We start from the raw sequence: 19,974 nt of genomic DNA, 5'->3' as shown, positions 1-19,974 counted from the left end.
CTGTCCTTTATCTTATTATATGGCGGAAGAAAATTAATACTACTGACTACCTTTTGTATTTCTAAATCCTCCCAGCCCTAATCTTATATTATATGAATGAAAAAGTTTATACTGCTGGGCAGTGCACTATTCTGGGACAAAATAAGATTTCAGTACTAAACTTGAAGAATTAGTGTGATTGACGCAAATTTTAGAACATCTTCAAATTATAAAATTATTGAAATATGACAATACCTGAAAAATTCATCATGAAACAATCCAAAATTTGGATAACTGTGTCCCCGGAATGTGGAAGTGTAGGTCGTTGCCGAGGAGAACTCTAGTGCTGCATAGAAAAAAGAGATATTGCTGTATTGTTGTGATAAATGAAGCAATGAATTATTCCAAAGTGTACAGTCAGCTCTAAGAACATTCTATTTCAGAATCGCTAAAATAAAACAGAATTTACATTATTTCTCGAAGACATGCTGACACTGTGACAAAAAGCTTTCTTTTAACAGATGCTGCGACCTACTGAGAACATACAAAAGCGGAAACATGTAACGCAGTGAAAGCACATGGTGGAAAGAGTATGGTATGACCAGACACAGCGAGAACAGTTCCTTCCCAAAGGTAGAAAAAAAAAATGAAAGTCGCATACATGCTACATAAAGACCGAGCAGGTTAACCAAATAGTTGTATTTAATGTGTCGGCCTAGTCTTTGCCGACATAGTAACTCCGAAAGTTTTTCGGCTATAAAGCCGGATCCTAAAATAAAATTTACATAATATTTCAGTGTTCCTACTGGCCTCATCTTCAGGTGTTCACCTGAAACTGCCGAGAAGAAGCAGCGTTGGAGCCCTATGCGGTAGAAGTTCGGTAAGACATTGTGCCTGTGTGACTTCTGACATGTTATAGATTATTAGACAAATGACATATTAGGGGATTTGTGTAGTCTTTAAATGAGTGTCAGTCCCTAACGAGTCCTGTGAGGCTCATCTTTGGCCTTCTATGAAGGTCATTTAGTCTAAAGAATTTATGAGATTTAAGGGATAAAAATTGGTTTTCATATGAAATTTAATGGGTTTTCTCTCAATAATTTGGGTGATGGACAGTTGCCCTAAGTGGAGCCTACTGTGAGTGTTCAGGAAACAGCGCGTGTTTGTAAGGATTTGCAGCGGTTTGAGAAATGGAAATTTGTGGTAAGTTCTATAGGACCAAACTGCTGAGGTCATCCGTCCCTAGGCTTAGACACTACTTAATCTAACTTAAACTGACTTACGCTAAGGCGCTAAGGACAGCACAAACACACCCTGCCCACGGGAGGACTCAAACCTCCGACGGGGGGAGCCGCGCGAACCATGGCAAGGCGCCCAAGACTGCACGGCTACCCCGTGAGGTGCAGCACCCACTGAAACCAACTTTCGAACCACACTACGTAGTCTGTTGGCACTATGGTGGCGCGTCGTTTAGTCAGTTTTGCATCGTCTAATAGTTCCCATTCTTAACGAGCGCCTCCAGCTGATGAAACAAGTTGCAACCCTTGCTGGCCGCACTCGTTAAGTACCCAAAACAATCACTGGTCTTTAATAAGTCAAACGATTTCACTTCATCACATCAAGTCACACCCTTGTCACCAATTGTGAGTCGATGGTTTGAGCGCTGAAGTTTGGCTGCTGACATGTCAAAGCCATCACCAAAGAACGGTCATGGCCTGTGTGCCGGAACCCGTAGCGTTGCCCCTCAGCAAAGTAAACACGCAGCGCTGCAGCAACATCGGCGGTGAATGTTGAGGAGTGTGACATAACGCCATCAAGACAGTCACCATTAAATCTGCTGCCGACCGCATCAAAGGCATTGTGAGGCGGTAACCGTTAAAACGTAGTACCACGTCTTGCCTGAATGAAGCTCATTGCCTTATTAACATTAACTGTCAGTCTAGCATCATCTTAGAAAGAGTGTTCCGATACAAATATCCGCCAGCCCCTACGTGTGTTTCCTCATATTTGAGCCACCGCCCCTGCCTTCAACAGAACTCGGCCATTGCGGATTTATCCAGCTGCTTAAATCTTGAGAGGCGACGATTTTCTATATATCGCTGTCGGACCATATGAATTATGTTACCTATGTAAGCTTTGCTACAGGAACCCTGAATTTTAAACGCGCATTAGTCTCAAACTGTCATTAACAAATGTAAGAAGGGCTCTAATCTTCTCTGGTGGATGCAACAAAGTGCTGTAATCAAATACAACTATATCACACCAGAGACCTTTTCATGCTCGAACATTTATGATGTATGTACGTAGACTGAAGCGACGAATGAAAATTGGTACAAGGCCGGGATTCGAATCCAGGTCTCCTGCTCGCTACTATGTCACCCTGGCACCATGGCTTTACTCGTCTGCACAGACTACACTAGCAAACCTCCTTCCTCAATACCAATTCCCATTCGCACCTCAGAGCAGTGATATTAATCGCTTTTAAATTCTCTTAAGTTTTTAACACGTGCTGCCAGCATAAGGAAGGAAAGCAACTGTTTACATTCATCTTCCTTTGCTACTGGCAATGATCCTAAGTCCAAGTTGGCGTAAATCTACTATTCAGAGTACCATTCCGCTTGAACACAGGCTTTAGGTGTTTAGTTCCTTCTGGCAATCTCTCAGTGTTGGTGTGTGCTCTTTATGGTAGCGTCCTAAGGATACCTACTCCGCTCATGTCTCCTCATCTGGTGTAAAAACACTTCATTTGATAAGTAAAACTAACAATAGAAAAAAGAGGATAAAGTAGACTATAGATCGATTCCCACATTTTGTACCTAAAGATGTCACCGACAGCTTCGATGAAGTAATTACCTTCTGGTAGGTACGCTTACCGGACAACATAAACCGGAGCAAGGAGTTCTGAATACTGAGAAAAATAAGAATACTCTATAGGGAGAGACAGATAATATACAATATGTACATGAACCAAGAGAGGACAACAAGAATGGAAAGCCAAGAGCAAAGTGTCCAGATGAAAAATGTTGTCTCTTGCGTGCCTACTTTTCCATTTATATGAGCCGTCCATCCGTGAGAAACGATACGTGCTACTCATTAAACATCCTCTGGATTTCGTATCACAGCGTCATGTTCATCGGCACTTCTCAAGAGGTAGTGTAGCCATGTACCTAGCGGATTTAACCACACACACTCTCTCCACGGATGCTCATCAAGTATTGATATCTGATTCATTGTGTTATGGATGGCGATCCTTAAATGTGAAACGTGTGCCTACTGCATATGAAGTACTGCTAGGTCCCGTTACGAGCCAGGACCGGAGTAGAAAGAGAATGGTGAGCGCCGTTTGTAACACGTCACTAAAATATTCAAATTTTGTATTTGTTACGATCCACAGCCTCCAGATCATTAATAAACGTAAATAGGGTGCGTAGTGGGCTGTAACGCGATTTTTATTCAATCGGGCAATTGACTAATTTCTACTAAGCGTCATTAACAAGCACATTTGTAACATGACATGAAGTACAGCTGTTACAGTTGCGCTTGACAATGTCGCGTAGTCGAAATTAGCTGATCGCATGATTAAATAAAAATCGTACTATAGCCTACTACGGACCACGCTTACGTTTATTAAAGTATTGTTCATACTGCGCTAAACGCCTTATTCATTGAGCGAGACTTTTTTACAGAAATTTAATTTGGTTTCTCGCATGTAATGCTGTGTAACTTTGGCTAGTGACCAACATGTCTTACTCGCCAACGTGGATTTGCATTCCGAAGCTACCAGAACGTACCTGAATTCTTTTTAGGCAAACCTGTAAAGATCAGTACCTTTCCTAGCTGAAGTTCTTTTTTAATATGTGCAATCTTTTTAAGTTGTGTGTCTCCTTTAAAATCCGTGTGTTACAACGGTTATGATAGTTTTATCTTTGAAGGTGTTTGTTCTTTTTAAGAACTCATGTGTTACATTGATACAACCGTGAAAACCTGTATTCTTCACAGTTAAAGCACTCTGGGACTCATGAGATCTTTTATCGTGTGATCTCTATCCATTTCTCTTTTCAGCTTGTGGCTGTGTGGTTTTAAATTGTACTTTGTGTCTGTTTTAGAATACCTAGTTTGCGCTGAATGTTGGGCTAAGCTCAAAATGGCCACCTTATGCAAACGCATCATTAGTAATCAGAAGTATCCGGTTTTAGCTCCTTGAACTTCGGTTTACTGCTGTACTTATTTTCATTGTTTAAATTCTGTTACTATCCAGTCTCTCATTGTTTATGAGATTAGAAACTCATAGGGGAAAATTCTAAATTTTCTTTAAATCTCTAAAGAAATAGCTAGAAGTGTCATTTTCGTTGTATGATTTACTAATAACTTTACTGACGCGCCTATAACGCCTGTTCCGGGTTATTCATTTTTATCAGAACTATTTAAATGCCACTGAGCGAAAAAATTGTGTGCAGAAATCTTCCTTCTTTGTAGATAGCTGAGTCCAGGACCTTACCACTTCCAGCTCCATCCTGCTTCCCATTTCACTACATAGCGAAGAAGCAATATCGGTAATAAGAGAAAGATTCAAAAGTTGCATAAAAATTTAGCGTCAAAGGATTACAATGATAAGATTCGTAGATAGCATTGCTATCCTTACTGAAGGTGAAGAAGAAATACATTATCTGTTGACTGGAATGAATAGTTTGAATCCCATTATGTGTTGAATGGAATGAGTAGTTTAATGCGTACAAAATTTGGATTGAGACTAATCCAAAGAAAAACGAACTGTGGTATCTAATGAGCAAATTGCGATATTTTTTTTTAGTATTCTGTGGAGGAAGTCAGCATTCCACTTATGGCAGCTTGCCGGTCGGTGTGGCCGTGCGATTCTACGCGCTTCAGTCTGGAACCGCGTGACCGCTACGGTTGCAGGTTCGTATCCTGCCTCGGGCATGGACGTGTGTGATGTCGATAGGTTAGTTAGGTTTAAGTAGTTCTAAGTTCTAGGGGACTGATGACCACAGATGTTAAGTCCCATAGTGCCCAGAGCCATTTGAACCATTTTTCTATGGCAGCTTGTGGGACTGGGCTTACCGGAAGTGCTACATGTTGGAGGATTTTTAAAGTTAGGAAAAGCTTAGTGGAGCTGATACCTTCTGCAGTGAGAACAGGTGGGTAGAATTTTACATTTTTGATGACCACTGGACTGGAGAAAGTTGAATCCATCGTCATCTTGAGACTGGTCTTTGAAAGGTTTGATTTAAGGTGTTGGAAGTAAATTTAGCTTCCATGTGACGGAGATGGGTCGGAAGTCGAGATGGGTAGACTGGAAGGGAATAGATGAGAAGATAGGGTTTTCATTGGTGAAGACTTTTAAGTATTTTTGGGAGGGGTTGGAGAAGGATCTAGGGTGGAGAGATTTTACTATTTCATTTGTGTGGACTTCTATTTGAATGAGACGGATTTGTGAGATACCATAGAAGATGACAGCGGGTGAGTGTAGATGGAACGGTGCTACGAGCTTATGTAGGTAGCAATTTCCATGGAATGGTGTCTTGTGTGGCTGGAAGTGCTGGCAGAGGCGATATTGCTGATGATGGTGCTGGAGGCAGTGCTGGAGATCGGGCTGTGATAGTCTTGCCAATGAGGCTCATGAAGACGTTAGCGATGGTGGTTACAACAGTGATAATGGTGCTGATGGGATATAACCAGTCTGGGGTGAAGCTGATGAGACAGAAGCTGCTGATGGTGAAGCTCATATAGCTGAGGCCGCTGATGATGAAGGCGATACTGAAGATGGAGTTTTGTTTCAGCCGGGCATAGATTATAGCTCGAATACAAACAAACAAACACCGTCCAAACAAGCCTTGAAGGCGAAACGGTATCGACCGGCCGCCATGTCATCGTCGGTCCTTAGACGTCACCAGATGTGGCTCGGACGGGCACATGCTCAGCACGCCGCTCTCCGTGCCATTGTCAATTTCGTGATCGGTGCCACTACTTCTCAGTCAAGTAGTTCCTCAATTGGCCTCACAAGGGCTGAATGCAGCCCGCTTGCCAATAGCACTCGGTAGTCCTGGTCGGTTACCCATCCAAGTGCTAGCCAAACCCGACAATGTTTAACTTCGGTGATCTGATGGGAACCAGTGTTACCGCTGCGGCAAAGCTGTTGGCTGTATACCTCAAATGATGTCTGAAAAGAGGAGATTTGATACCAGTATCAGCCATGGGAAGGAGGGAAAGGAAATAGGGGACACATTTGTGGTGGAAAAAAAATGTTCAAATATGTGTGAAATCTTATGGTACTTAACTGCTAAGGCCATCAGTCCCTAAGCTTACACACTATTTAATCTAAATTATCCTAAGGAGAAACACACACACCATTGCCCGAGGGAGGACTCGAACCTCCTCCGGGACCAGCCGCACAGTCCATGAGTGCAGCGCCTTAGACCAGGAAAAGAGGAAATGATGAGAAGAACAGGCTGGGATGATAAGGGGATGACAGAGGGTAACAGTCATTGAAACCAAGGCGATTTCGTTGCAAGGAGATCTTCTCACGAACTTTCAATCAGCATCTTTCTCTTCTGAATGCGAAAATATTTTGTTGACGAGGAATGATCATGTTAACGAAATACGAGAAATCAAAACTCGTCTACTTCTTCCAACATACTGCTGGCTGGTGACACTGTAGAGAAATAGTCTTAAAGAGGTCCGATGAAGCTTCTTCCAAGAACTTAAGTAAGAATTGCAGGATAGTATGCAGATGTCTACGTAGATGTAAGATAATGTAATATAGCTGTAATACAGGTGAGTGTACATTACAGCTCAAATTGTGCTTGCTGGAACATCCGTACTGATCAAGGGAGAGGGGAAACCAAACAACAGATGCTTAGAGATGTGACACTATGGTGGTAACGAAACACTACGAGATCACAAGAAATGAGTCTCTGAAAAAGAAAGGCGCTAAAAAAGGCGGTGGCAAGAATGATGACAAACACAGTGGCGGCATGAAGACCGATAAGACAAAAGAGATGAGACTGTAGCGCTTCAAATATTGTCAAGCAGATAGACGATGATGGCGACGGCACGACAACAGAGGCCCCATCAGGTGATGACGGTGGTAGCACGACTGGGGAGTCAACATGACAGGAGAACGGGAGGATAATAGAGAGGGCGAGGAAATTTGTCTTGGGCGTGACGTAGTGAAACCTTAGGCCTTTTTTAAGCAGACCATATCGCACCCCGACAAGAAAACTCAAAAAACGGAAATTTTTAATTGATGTCATTGAAAAATACACGTGAAGCGCCCCCAAAGTGCACAGTAACCTCAAATTTCTATTTTGCAATTTTTCCACTTCAAGGCTCTTGTGTCAGTATTTTTATAGGCTACCTCATGATTCACCACGGCAAGAACAGTGTGGGTTGTTGCTGGTAGGTGTGCATGGGCCAGTCACATAGAACGGCACATTCTGAGTTGTGACACTTTTCGTTTATAAGCTAAGTCCAATATAATTTTTATTATTGTTGATTATTACAATGTCTGTGTTTATACAGTGTCTGTACCTTACATTACACTGTCTTTCAGATAGGCATGCAAGTCTAAAAAAATAAACAGTTTTTACAATTACAGCTGTAAATATTACAGAATTTCATGAGCTGCAGCGTACAAGAAAACAAAATTAATTTTCTGCTATAATGAAAGTTCACATTGAATCCCTTTTCTCGGTGAAAAGTATTCCTAATTTACATAAGGCGATTTATGATTCTGTTTTCGTAACTTGCTTTCCTTAAATTGTACTTAATTCATGTTCCTTATTAAAATTTTTTTTATTCGAATAACACTTTCGGAGCGTACGATAAATCAACCTACGTTTTGCTTCTTTGTGCAAGATCGTGTCGTTAATTTGTTTTCCTGGATTCACGTTCTTCCTTTTGCAGACTTCTTTCTTTCCTAAAATCCTGCCTTTTGTGTTGCTTTCCTAAAAAGTATTCTGTTATCTATAATGTCCATTCTCAATCCTGCATTTTTCCTATCTTTGTTAATTTCGGTAAATAATGTAGGATTTCATTTGTAGCTATTGAATAATTTAAAGATCTGTTTGTTAGTCTATTTTTATCCATTCGTTGTACGTGGCCATGAAACTTTAGTCTTCTTTTCCTCATTACCCTTTCCATTTTCACACAAGAGTTCTCCGTTTGATCTTAATTTATATTCAACAGTGCTGTTACTTCTAGATCCCAGTATTTCCCTCGGAATTGTTCTTTCAACTTTTTATAGCTTTTCAAGATACTCTTATCTTGTTAGTTTAAGTGTTTCTGCCGAATACAGTGTTTCAGGCCTTACCCTTGTTTGATACTGTCTTAGTTTTATGTCCAGGGAAAATATTTTTTATATGTGTTTCTTGCCATCTTGGTATTCTGTTTTCCTACTACATTGCGTAATGATTTTCTCTAGATAACTTCAGTATATCAAATTTTCTGAGCTGGTATTGGTTCTCTTTTCTGTGTTGAGCTAAACTTGAATTTAATGATAGATGGGTGTGGTCTGAGTTTAAATCGTTGCTCTTGGCCACTTTTACTTTGCGTACCTCGAGTGTCTGCTTATAACAACATGACTGAGTTGTTTTTAACCACATATTGGATTTTCTGATATCCATGTAGTTTGCTTTCTTGGAAGTTTTTTGAAGAATGTGAAGACTTCAGTAATATACACTCCTGGAAATTGAAATAAGAACACCGTGAATTCATTGTCCCAGGAAGGGGAAACTTTATTGACACATTCCTGGGGTCAGATACATCACATGATCACACTGACAGAACCACAGGCACATAGACACAGGCATCAGAGCATGGACAATGTCGGCACTAGTACAGTGTATATCCACCTTTCGCAGCAATGCAGGCTGCTATTCTCCCATGGAGACGATCGTAGAGATGCTGGATGTAGTCCTGTGGAACGGCTTGCCATGCCATTTCCACCTGGCGCCTCAGTTGGACCAGCGTTCGTGCTGGACGTGCAGACCGCGTGAGACGACGCTTCATCCAGTCCCAAACATGCTCAATAGGGGACAGATCCGGAGATCTTGCTGGCCAGGGTAGTTGACTTACACCTTCTAGAGCACGTTGGGTGGCACGGGATACATGCGGATGTGCATTGTCCTGTTGGAACAGCAAGTTCCCTTGCCGGTCTAGGAATGGTAGAACGGTGGGTTCGATGACGGTTTGGATGTACCGTGCACTATTCAGTGTCCCCTCGACGATAACCAGAGGTGTAAGGCCAGTGTAGGAGATCGCTCCCCACACCATGATGCCGGGTGTTGGCCCTGTGTGCCTCGGTCATATGCAGTCCTGATTGTGGCGCTCACCTGCACGGCGCCAAACACGCATACGACCATCATTGGCACCAAGGCAGAAGCGACTCTCATCGCTGAAGACGACGCGTCTCCATTCGTCCCTCCATTCACGCCTGTCGCAACACCACTGGAGTAGGGCTGCACGATGTTGGGGCGTGAGCGGAAGACGGCCTAACGGTGTGCGGGACCGTAGCCCAGCTTCATGGAGACGGTTGAGAATGGTCCTCGCCGATACCCCAGGAGCAACAGTGTCCCTAATTTGCTGGGAAGTGGCGGTGCGGTCCCCAACGGCACTGCGTAGGATCCTACGGTCTTTGCGTGCATCCGTGCGTCGCTGCGGTCCGGTCCCAGGTCGACGGGCACGTGCACCTTCCGCCGACCACTGGCGACAACATCGATGTACTGTGGAGACCTCACGCCCCACGTGTTGAGCAATTCGGCGGTACGTCCACGCGGCCTCCCGCATGCCCACTATACGCCCTCGCTCAAAGTCCGTCAACTGCACATACGGTTCACATCCACGCTGTCGCGGCGTGCTACCAGTGTTAAAAGACTGCGATGGAGCTCCGTATGCCACGGCAAACTGGCTGACACTGACGGCGGCGGTGCACAAATGCTGCGCAGCTAGCGCCATTCGACGGCCAACACCGCGGTTCCTGGTGTGTCCGCTGTGCCGTGCGTGTGATCATTGCTTGTACAGCCCTCTCGCAGTGTCCGGAGCAAGTATGGTGGGTCTGACACACCGGTGTCAATGTGTTCTTTTTTCCATTTCCAGGAGTGTATTACGCTGCCTCCATAGGCTTAGAATCTTCCTCCATTTACGATGGTTCTCTTATATGCTGGGAACTTTCACACTGTTGATCCGTGCTGACGTTCTTTGACAACTTGTCCGTTACAGTCTTCAAGTAGTAATACTGCGTTTTTCGATGAAATATGATCTAGAGTATTTGACACATTTTGTCAAAATATTTCTATTTGCTCTTTCTGTGTTCTGGTTTTCCCACATGTTGGTGCATTCGTGTTAAAAGTACTGTAAACTTTATTTGATGACTTAAATGTTAGTGTGGAAAGTCTTTAAATTATATTGAGTTTAAAATGTTTTTGTTTACAATGAAACCTGTGCCAAATAGGTATACGGTTTTCATAATTCTTTTCCTGGTTTTCAGTTAAATATCATCAATTCTTCTTCTCTCCTTAGACCATATCCTCATCGTTTCCTCCACCGCAGGACAGCTTATCAGCACTGCCAGCCACTTCAGCTCTGCCAAGACTGAATGACGCGACTATCATCGCATTCTACCTCGCACTCTCCCAACAGATCCGTTGGCAGTGGATGCTGATATTGACGAGGACGCTACCTACATCACAATAACTATCACAGAAGCCGTATCTCTATCCACGCCTCAACCACCCAAAATGGACGCAGGTCGCCATCCTGAAGAACTCCCACAGGAGATCCTTCTTCTTACACGAGAATAAAACCGCTTGAAAATAGAGTGGCGTTTCATCAAGCAACGTGACATTAAGATATAGGTCAGTCTTCTCTAGCGACCCATCAGTGCAGCACTCACCGACTGTGGAAATAAACGGTGGGCAGACAAGTTGGAGTCAGTCCCCCCCAACCAATGGCCTATGGAACCTAGTAGGAAGTTTCACAAGCAGGCGTTTCACGATACCTCCATTAGTGACTCCCATCAGGCACGCTCACACAACATGACAAAATTAATCCCATCGTTGGTGTGTCGAGCGCAACTTCAAGACTGTGGAAGAGCCAATAAATCAGAACACCCAGATGGCTGAAGTGAAACTTCAGGTCTGTGTTGCAGCAGACCCTGAGAGGGCAGAAGTCCAAGACCAGGAAGCTATCAGTGAAGAAGAAGTCCGGCAGACACTTCCGTGTCTTCCTCCGCGAAAGGCAGCCCAACTCCATCTCGTCACTGCTCCGATGCTTTGAGAATTTCCGCCACCAGCTATCGTGCAAATCACCCGCCTATTCGATCCAATACTGACCCAGAAAAAGTCTCCTGAGATTTGGAAGAAAGCCGTAGCGACTGCTGCGCTCAAACCGTGAATAAATCGTGCAGAACCAGCAAGCTATCGGCCTGTCAGTCGTCTCTCCACCATGTTTTAGAGAGTTCTGGAAGAATTTTGAGTGTGTACCGTCCGCCTGAGATTTGGAAGAAATCCACAGTCATTGCTGTGCCCAAACCGGTAAAGAATCGTGCAGAACCATCCAGCTGTCGGCCTGTCAGCCTCCTTCCAGCTTGTTTGAGACAGTTCCAGAAAAATTTTAAGGGGATATTGTGTGTTCTGTCCACCTGCCAAAGTGACAGTACTACTCGGGTTTATAAAGAATGATTTTGGACTTAGGAAACCTCATTATTAAAGCAGTGTTGTCAGATGTACAATTTGGATTTCGTGAAGGCCATTCCACTCCACTCCAGTTCTTACAGGGGTCGATATCGTCATCCAGGCTTGCAACAATAGCACGCTCTGCAGTATGATTCTCATCGATGTATGGCACCAAGGACTGATTTAAAGCGTTTCTCGTACGGCTTGTCGAGCCCCTACCTACCCGCTAGTTTTATGGAGATATGGACCTTCTTTGTGAGAGTTGCAGACGCCACCTCTATGAGTTCTCGCTGGAGTCCCCAGGTCTCGATGCTGGGCCCTGTCCTGCACAGTGTTAGCTACCTACCCTCGAACTGAAATATGTATTTTTGCTGACGACACTGCACTAATCTCCAGCCACTGAAGTCTGTTAGCGATACATCGTCATCTCCAAGCTATCTACCGTGTAACGGTGAAACGGGCGTGGATTTAGTTTTATGCTGCTAAGAGCCAGGCACTACTATTAATGAGACGGCGACGTATATAAGTAGACAACATCACGTCATGTGACATTGTCATTCCTTGGGCACCGGAAGCTAAGTACCTGTAAGTCACAGGTGACCTACAGTTGACCTGGAAGCACCATGTCGACGACATCTGGAAGGAGGCGTCAATTGCGCTCGATATTCTTTATATCCTGTTGAATGAACGATCCACTTTTTCAGTGCAGTGTGGCATTCGACTAAACAAAACATCTATCCGGTCATAGACTATGCCTGACCGATGTGGGGACAGCTGCTAATATATTTACAGCGAAATTGCAGCGCCTCCAGAACAAAGCGCTTGGGCGCATTTTCCACGTACCGCGTAATTCCCCAGCCTCTTACCGTCACAAGGCACCAAGAGAACCAGCTGTAGTCCTGTGATTTCAGGGAGCAGGTGCAAATCTGTATCATAAGGTAAGATGAGCTCTAAATGCTCTCGTACGGAGGTTAAGACGGAGCAATGAAACAGCTGATAGCTTCAAGCGGCCCGTGACCCGACTTCTACATCTACATTTATACTCCACAAGCAACCCAACGATGTGTGGCGGAGGGCACTTTACGTGCCACTGTCATTACCTCCCTTTCCTGTTCCAGTCGCGTATGGTTCGCTGGAAGAACGACTGCCGGAAAGCCTCCATGTGCACATTCGTGATCTCCTCGGGATTTATAAGCAGGGGGAAGCAATATATTCGATACCTCATCCAGTAACGCACCCTCTCGAAACTTGGACAGCAAGCCACACCGCGATGCAGTGCGCCTCGCTTGCAGAGTCTGCCACTTAAATTTGCTAAACATTTCCGTAACGCTATCACGGTTACCAAATAACCCTGTGACGAAACGCGCCGCTCTTCTTTGGATCTTCTCTACAGGTATCTTCTCTGTCAACCCGAAATGGTACGGATCCCACACTGATGAGCAATACTCAAGTATAGGTCGAACGAATGTGTTGTAAGCCACCTCCTTTGTTGATGGACTGCATTTGCTAAGGACTCTCCCAATGAATCTCAACCTGGCACCCGCCTTACCAACAATTAATTTTATATGATCATTCCACTTCAAATCGTTCCGCACGCATACTCCCAGATATTTTAGAGAAGTAACTGCTACCAGTGTTTGTTCCGCTATCATATAATCATACAAGAAAGGATCTCTCTCTCTATGCATTCGCAATACATTACATTTGTCTATGTTAAGGATCACTTGCCACTCTCTGCACCAAGTGCCTATGCGCTGCAGATCTTCCTGCATTTCGCTACAATTTTCTAACGTTGCAACTTCTCTGTATACTACAGCATCATCCGCGAAAAGCCGCATGGAACTTCCGACACTACCTACTAGGTCATTTATATATATTGTAAAAAGCAATGGTCCCATAACACTCCCTTGTGGCACGCCAGAGGTTACTTTAACGTCTGTAGACGTCTCTCCATTGAGAACAACATGCTGTGTTCTGTTTGCTAAAAATTCTTCAATCTAGCCACACAGCTGATCTGATATTCAGTAGGCACATGAAGGTTTATTATTACTATCAATATCATTTTAACGTACACGCGAAGAAAACCAACATCCCTCGAAGTCCATACTAACTACCATCATAGATCAGATACGGTAAACAATACCTGCACTCAAATGACTAACAGGCGCAACCAATCCAGAGAAAGCTTTCGGCCCTTAGAATACGTTTCCAGCTGGGAGCAGTAGCGGCGTTTCTCCTAATAATGGCAGACTGGTGGATTACCGAAATATCGAGTCATGTCGGTTGAAGGACCCAACAGGAAAACCAAGCAGACCATGAATTATTATACCACGAAACCCTATAAAGTCACAGAAAGGAAGTTACAAATCATTAACGCTAAAAATACGATGGAATACTCACCATTTCAGTAATGGCAGAGTGAATCGTAATACAAAAATATAATCTTTCAATCTCCCCTATACCATGAGGTTCCACAGTCCGAATAATGCAGGGATCTTCATATGAATGCATATGATCACAACTATCACATAGAGAGAAGAAAACAGCAGCAATAATTTTAACCAACGTCCCCTTGCTTTACTAATAATTCTGACACCAAGGATTATAAATGCGGAGGTCTTCTCATAATGAAGACTTCTGGATTCTTTTTCATGAGATTTTTATCTCTTGAGTATCTCTGCCTCTGTCTGCTAACGTGTGTTTTCATAGCAACTTTTCACAATGTTTCAGGAGGTATGTGGCAGCAGGTGTCTGGGCACAGGTCACGCAATTCCCTAAATTACGGGCCGGTGATTTGTGGGAGCGGAGCTGGCTCCCAGGACCGCCCCAGGTGTGTTCCATCGGTTCCAGACCAGGCGAGTTTCGTGGCCAAAACATCAACGTGACTTGTACAATTCTGGTCTTGTAATGGGGACGACATCAAGCATGAAAAGATGCAGGTGGAGTGCAATAATGTTCAGGTTGTCCACAGGTCAGATGAATGTCCATGATAGCATGCATGCCTTGTGCGGTGTATGTTTCGAGCAGCCGTTGGATCCTGTTTGGAGTCGACCCTCGACCTGGTGTGTATGACTCGTCCGGTCAGGCAGCACGTTTCCATTGATCCACGGTCCAATCTCCACGATGCCGTGTCCATTGCTATCTTAATTATGATCTCATTGGATTGACAAGGTGAACTTATAAGGGTGGTGTGCTGCTGAGGTTCATCTTCGGCAGTGTGTGCTGAATGGCATACTTCAGGCTGTACCAGCATGTACTCTGTTATCAGTTGCCGCCTCTCTTGCTACATAGATCGGGCAAGCCCCCAACCTACACGTTCCGTAATGAGACGTGGATGCCCAACATCTTGTCGCCTACTTGCAATTTCATCGTCCTTCAACCATCTTCCATAGACTTTCAAGACAGCAGCGTTCGAGCAGCCGACCAGTTTTGCCGTTTCCGAGATGCCCGTTCCCAGGCGCCGTACCATAAGAATCTGCCCTGTGTCAAACTCGCTTATGGAGTGGATTTCCCGGTTTGTAGCCCTATCATCGATAGCATAATCCCTCACAAGTTTCTGTTCTGCCTGTATATCTTCCTTACAGAGTCACGTCATGTCATGATATTTTGGCTCATCAAACTTATATGCTGATTTTACCCTTTGCGTCTCAACAATTCCAACAAAAAAATTAAATTGTTCGTAAAATTAACCTTTCTCATCATAGGCAGCAAGAAATACAAGAAGAAATTGGCAAAAAGTAAACTATCAATTGTTTTAAAGTTGTGGTTTCATTTTGAAACCACTGGGACATATCATTTCAATTAGGCATGAAACGTCCCCTTAGAAAAATTATACGTGACTGTGCTTAAACTGACACACAATAATTTTAGCGCAACGCAATCTGCCTTTCAAAAATCCCTACAAAAGAATGGCCCTAACTAACATTAACCTATACGTTTCACAAATCGCTTACCTCACAAAAATCTTGGTTACTCGAACTGCTGCAATACAGCGAGCGCCACTACTGCCAGCTAAATAAAAGATTCTAACTACTGAAGGCACTAACTACTGACAGGCATAGTTAGCAAATGAAAGATTTTGATAGAGAACAAACAATGTATTTACCTTAATAGTCATAATATATATATAGCAGTTCATGACATCCATTCTTACAAATTTCAAAACTCCGCCATCTCTCTCTCCCCACGTCCACCACTGCTGGCGGCTCACCTCCAACTGCGCAACGCTATGCGCTGTTCACATCCAGCTGCCCAACACTACAATCGCGGACAACAATGGAAACTAGCCACAGACTGCACACAGCACAGCCAGTGATTTTCAGAGCGCTACGTGGCGTTACCAATATAAAAAACCTAAACAGCCTACTTACAGGCATTCTATCATACGATGTATTTGAAAACAATTTCGCATTTTTCCTAGACGTTATCCCACATTTAGAAACTTACGTGAACTCATAATGCCTAAAGATATTATAATCCTATATAAATTTAATAAATTTATATCAAAAGTCCGTACTACCCCAGTAATTTAATTTCGGAGCCACACATAATAGCAGGATACAAACTCAAATATGTGTTACAAAAACTTTAGCTGTACTTATTTTCACTACCAATAATCTCGTCAATACGATCGCTATACAAAAAACCACATATCATAATTTCCTACAATCTACATCTACATCTACATTAATACTCCGCAAGCCACCAAACGGTGTGAGGCGGAGGGCACTTTACGTGCCACTGTCATTACCTCCCTTTCCTGTTTCAGTCGCGCATGGTTCGCGGGAAGAACGACTGTCTGAAAGCCTCCGTGCGCGCTCGAATCTCTCTAATTTTACATTCGTGATCTCCTCGGGAGGTATAAGTAGGGGGAAGCAATATATTCGACACCTCATCCAGAAACGCACCCTCTCGAAAACTGGACAGCAAGCTACACACCGACTCAGAGCGCCTCTCTTGCAGAATCTGCCACTTTAGTTTGCTAAACATCTCCGTAACGCTATCACGTTTACCAAGTAACCTTGTGACGAAACACACATCTCCGAGTCGATTGTCGCTTTGATGCTGTAAGTGACTGCTACCATGCACTACGCTCGTAGTAATACCTTATTGTACGTCAAGATGTCTCTGTCTTGAATGACATCAGTGGTTTCACTAGAAAGGCATTGGTATGTAAAATAATTAATAAAATGGTGGTTTCAAATAATAATAACACAAATAAATGAGAAAAGATTGTGACACCAATGACTATACACTTCTTACGTGTTCTGCCCATCTGAGTACAAACGGCCCGACTCAGTAGGTGACTGGTCTATTCATAGCCCCGTGAAACACTGCTCACGGCCCAGTCGTTCCACAGATGGCTTTCCCGATATGAGCTCTCGACAGTGTATCTTCCGGGTAGATACTTGTAGCGAGGCGTGGTGATAGGGAGGTGTCCGCAAACGTAGGGTCGTGGGTTCAAATCGTGCCTCCTGAAGGGATATTGCGCTGGCGCTGCGAGATGAACTGCCTCATCGATTCTAAGGGCAAAAGTCAAGCATGTTGGGAGTCGTATCACACACCTGAAACTGGTACTTAGCTGAACATTCAACGCCAGTCCTCATATCATAATATCACAGTTCTGAGGAATTTATTGTTATCAAGTCGTTACGTATGTATTTTCATAAAACCCTTCTCATATTGGCTGTTAAAATGGCTCTGACCACGATGCCACTTAACTTCTGAGGTCATCAGTCGCCTAGAACTTAGAACGAATTAAACCTAACTAACCTAAGGACATCACACACATCCATGCCCGAGGCAGGATTCGAACCTGCGACCGTAATGGTAGCTCGGTTCCAGACTGTAGCGCCTAGAACCGCACGGCCACTCCAGCCGGCCTTCTTATATTACAGGGAACTTTACACCAAACAACATAAAAGCGTAGCGTACACAGCGAAAGAGATACGCTGTAAGTCTACCAAAGGCCTCATAACTTTTCTTCTGCCTATTACACCTCTAAAGAAATTAAAGAAGAACTGGACAAACCATTTCTACATTTTTATAACGAGCGCGTTCAAAATGCACTGTAGACATTTCACTCCAGATACGTGACCCTTTATGGTTAATTGTATTCCATGAATGCAATATTTTCTTCACGCCGAGAGATAGATGCCAAGAAGACGGCTTCTCATTTGGAATAAACTCTAGGACAGAAAAACGGCAGGCCTGGATGGCCGAGCGGTTCTAGGCGCTACAGTCTGGAACCGTGCGACCGCTACTGTCGCAGGTTCGAATCCCGCCTCGGGCATGGATGTGTGGGATGTCCTTAGGTTATTTAGGTTTAAGTAGTTCTAAGTTCTAGGGGACTGATGGACTCAGAAGTTAAGTCCCTGAGTGCTCAGCCACAGAAAAACGACGCACCACGAAAGAGTTATGATAATTGGTCACAAACAGATATTCATACAGGTATCGACGGAAAGTGTAAATTTGTAAACTATGGCGGCCGATGGATGACTGTGTGACGCTCGAGAGCAATTTCACCCCGCAGCTGGCAAGGACACTAAACAGGGGACATCTCTTTACTATTTCATTCCGTGTACTCATTTGGACAGTAACTACGCGTCGCGGACAGGGGCGTGAACAATATACGCAGAAGAACGCATTAGAGACAGGACAGGTAGTTGTGCTCAAAGAAACTGGTCGGAGTAATCAGGGGATTGCTCGACATTTGAATAGGAGTGATGCCACTATTGGACGACATAGGCAGTAATGGGTGAACCATGGCCCAACACAGCGTCAAGAAGCAAGTGGTCGAGGTAGAGAGACGACAGAACGTGAGGACCATGTAATGGTTAGAGAGGCACTCAGAGCCCCGGATTCATCACTCTCATTGATCCGACGCTCAACTGGAGCTTCAGTGACCACAAGGGCCATTAATAGGCAGTTCACAGAAAGGAAGCTGAGCTCATGGCGTTCCTTGCCCCAATTACCGTTGACCTCTGTACACCAACAAGCCGGTTTGCAGTGTTGTCAGGCACAGCCTGCCTGAAATCTCACTGACTGGAGTAGAATTGTCTCCAGAGATGATCCCCGCTTGGAACTGAGGGACCCTGGCCAGAGAGGTCGCGTCCGGAGACGATGCGGACACTGGTGGAATACCAGTCTGAATGTCGTCCGCCTCCAGGAGTGATGGTCTGGCGTGCGATTTCATTTCATAACAGGATCCCTTTGGTTTCATCCGCAGCACATTTACATCACAGCGCTATGTTAATTATATTCTACGCCCCTCTTTGTCACCCTTAAAGTCAAGGCATGCTCGAATTAAATTTCATGAAAATAATGCTCGCTCACACAAGGCGAGAGGTTTTTTATGCTCGTCGTGCTAGCCAAACCCTACTTTGGCCAAGAAAGTCGTTGGATGTCTCCACAGTGAGAACGTCTGGAGCATAATGACAGGGCCCTCCAACCAGTTCGGGATTTTGACGATGTAAAGCGCCGATTGGACAGAATTTGGCATGATATCCCTCTTCAGGTCATCCAACGACTCTGTCAGTTAATGCCAAGCCGAAAAAAGACTTGCATACAGGTTAGAGGTGGACCAACGCCATGCTCTTTCTCTTCAGTAAGCCATCGAATCTTTCTGAAACTGTACTAATTTGTGTGCACATGTACATCACATCTACGAAATTCCGCCCAGTTCGGAAGACTCTTTCACGGTGTATAGTTTTTCTTTCCGTGTTACAGTGTGTATTGCGATACGACCACAACTGATACAATGGATATATCTGTATTAAATCAACAAATTAGACATGTGTTAATCAATCTTGAACATGAAGGTCTTTTTTTCTACTGTGTTTTCCCGCGATACATTAAGTAATTTCTGTACAAACACATCACAGTGGAAAGAGAGTGACTCGTAAGGAATAAGGTTGCATGGAGTTTTCGTCACTGCTTCTAAGTATAAAAACAATACTTTGTGTTTCATTGAACATGCATCGTAATTTTCCCCTAACTTATTGAAAAAGTGTATTTTAGTCTCGTTCATCGTCTCTAAGTTATGTAACACCGAAAATGCTTAAAAAATATGAGACAGTCCGCTTGTAACAAAACACATTACTGACCTTACCTCATCATCGTAATTTCTAAAGACGGCATCACTGTACCTGAATTGATGTCTGCTGACATGGATTTTCAGTTTTTCACTGTCGAAGTATTTCCAACAGAAAAACGGCAGTGAAAATACAAATATCCTTCACCCCTTCAAAATGTTGCAAAACATATAATAAATTCACTGTCTTTCACACATATGGGCCAGTCATCC

At 43.9% G+C, this 19,974-nt stretch overlaps 1 pseudogene; it reads right to left on the bottom strand.

The window, feature by feature from the left end:
- Nucleotides 1–6,019: 6,019 nt before the first annotated feature.
- LOC126288910 (5S ribosomal RNA) lies at nt 6,020–6,138 on the bottom strand (annotated as a pseudogene).
- Between the last annotated feature and the right edge of the window lie 13,836 nt (nt 6,139–19,974).

This window comes from Schistocerca gregaria, chromosome 1, assembly GCF_023897955.1.
Source record: "Schistocerca gregaria isolate iqSchGreg1 chromosome 1, iqSchGreg1.2, whole genome shotgun sequence".
Classification (NCBI taxonomy): Eukaryota; Metazoa; Arthropoda; class Insecta; order Orthoptera; family Acrididae; genus Schistocerca; species Schistocerca gregaria.
Note: the sequence above shows the minus strand (reverse complement) of the source record. Positions and strands in the feature narration are given on the sequence as shown.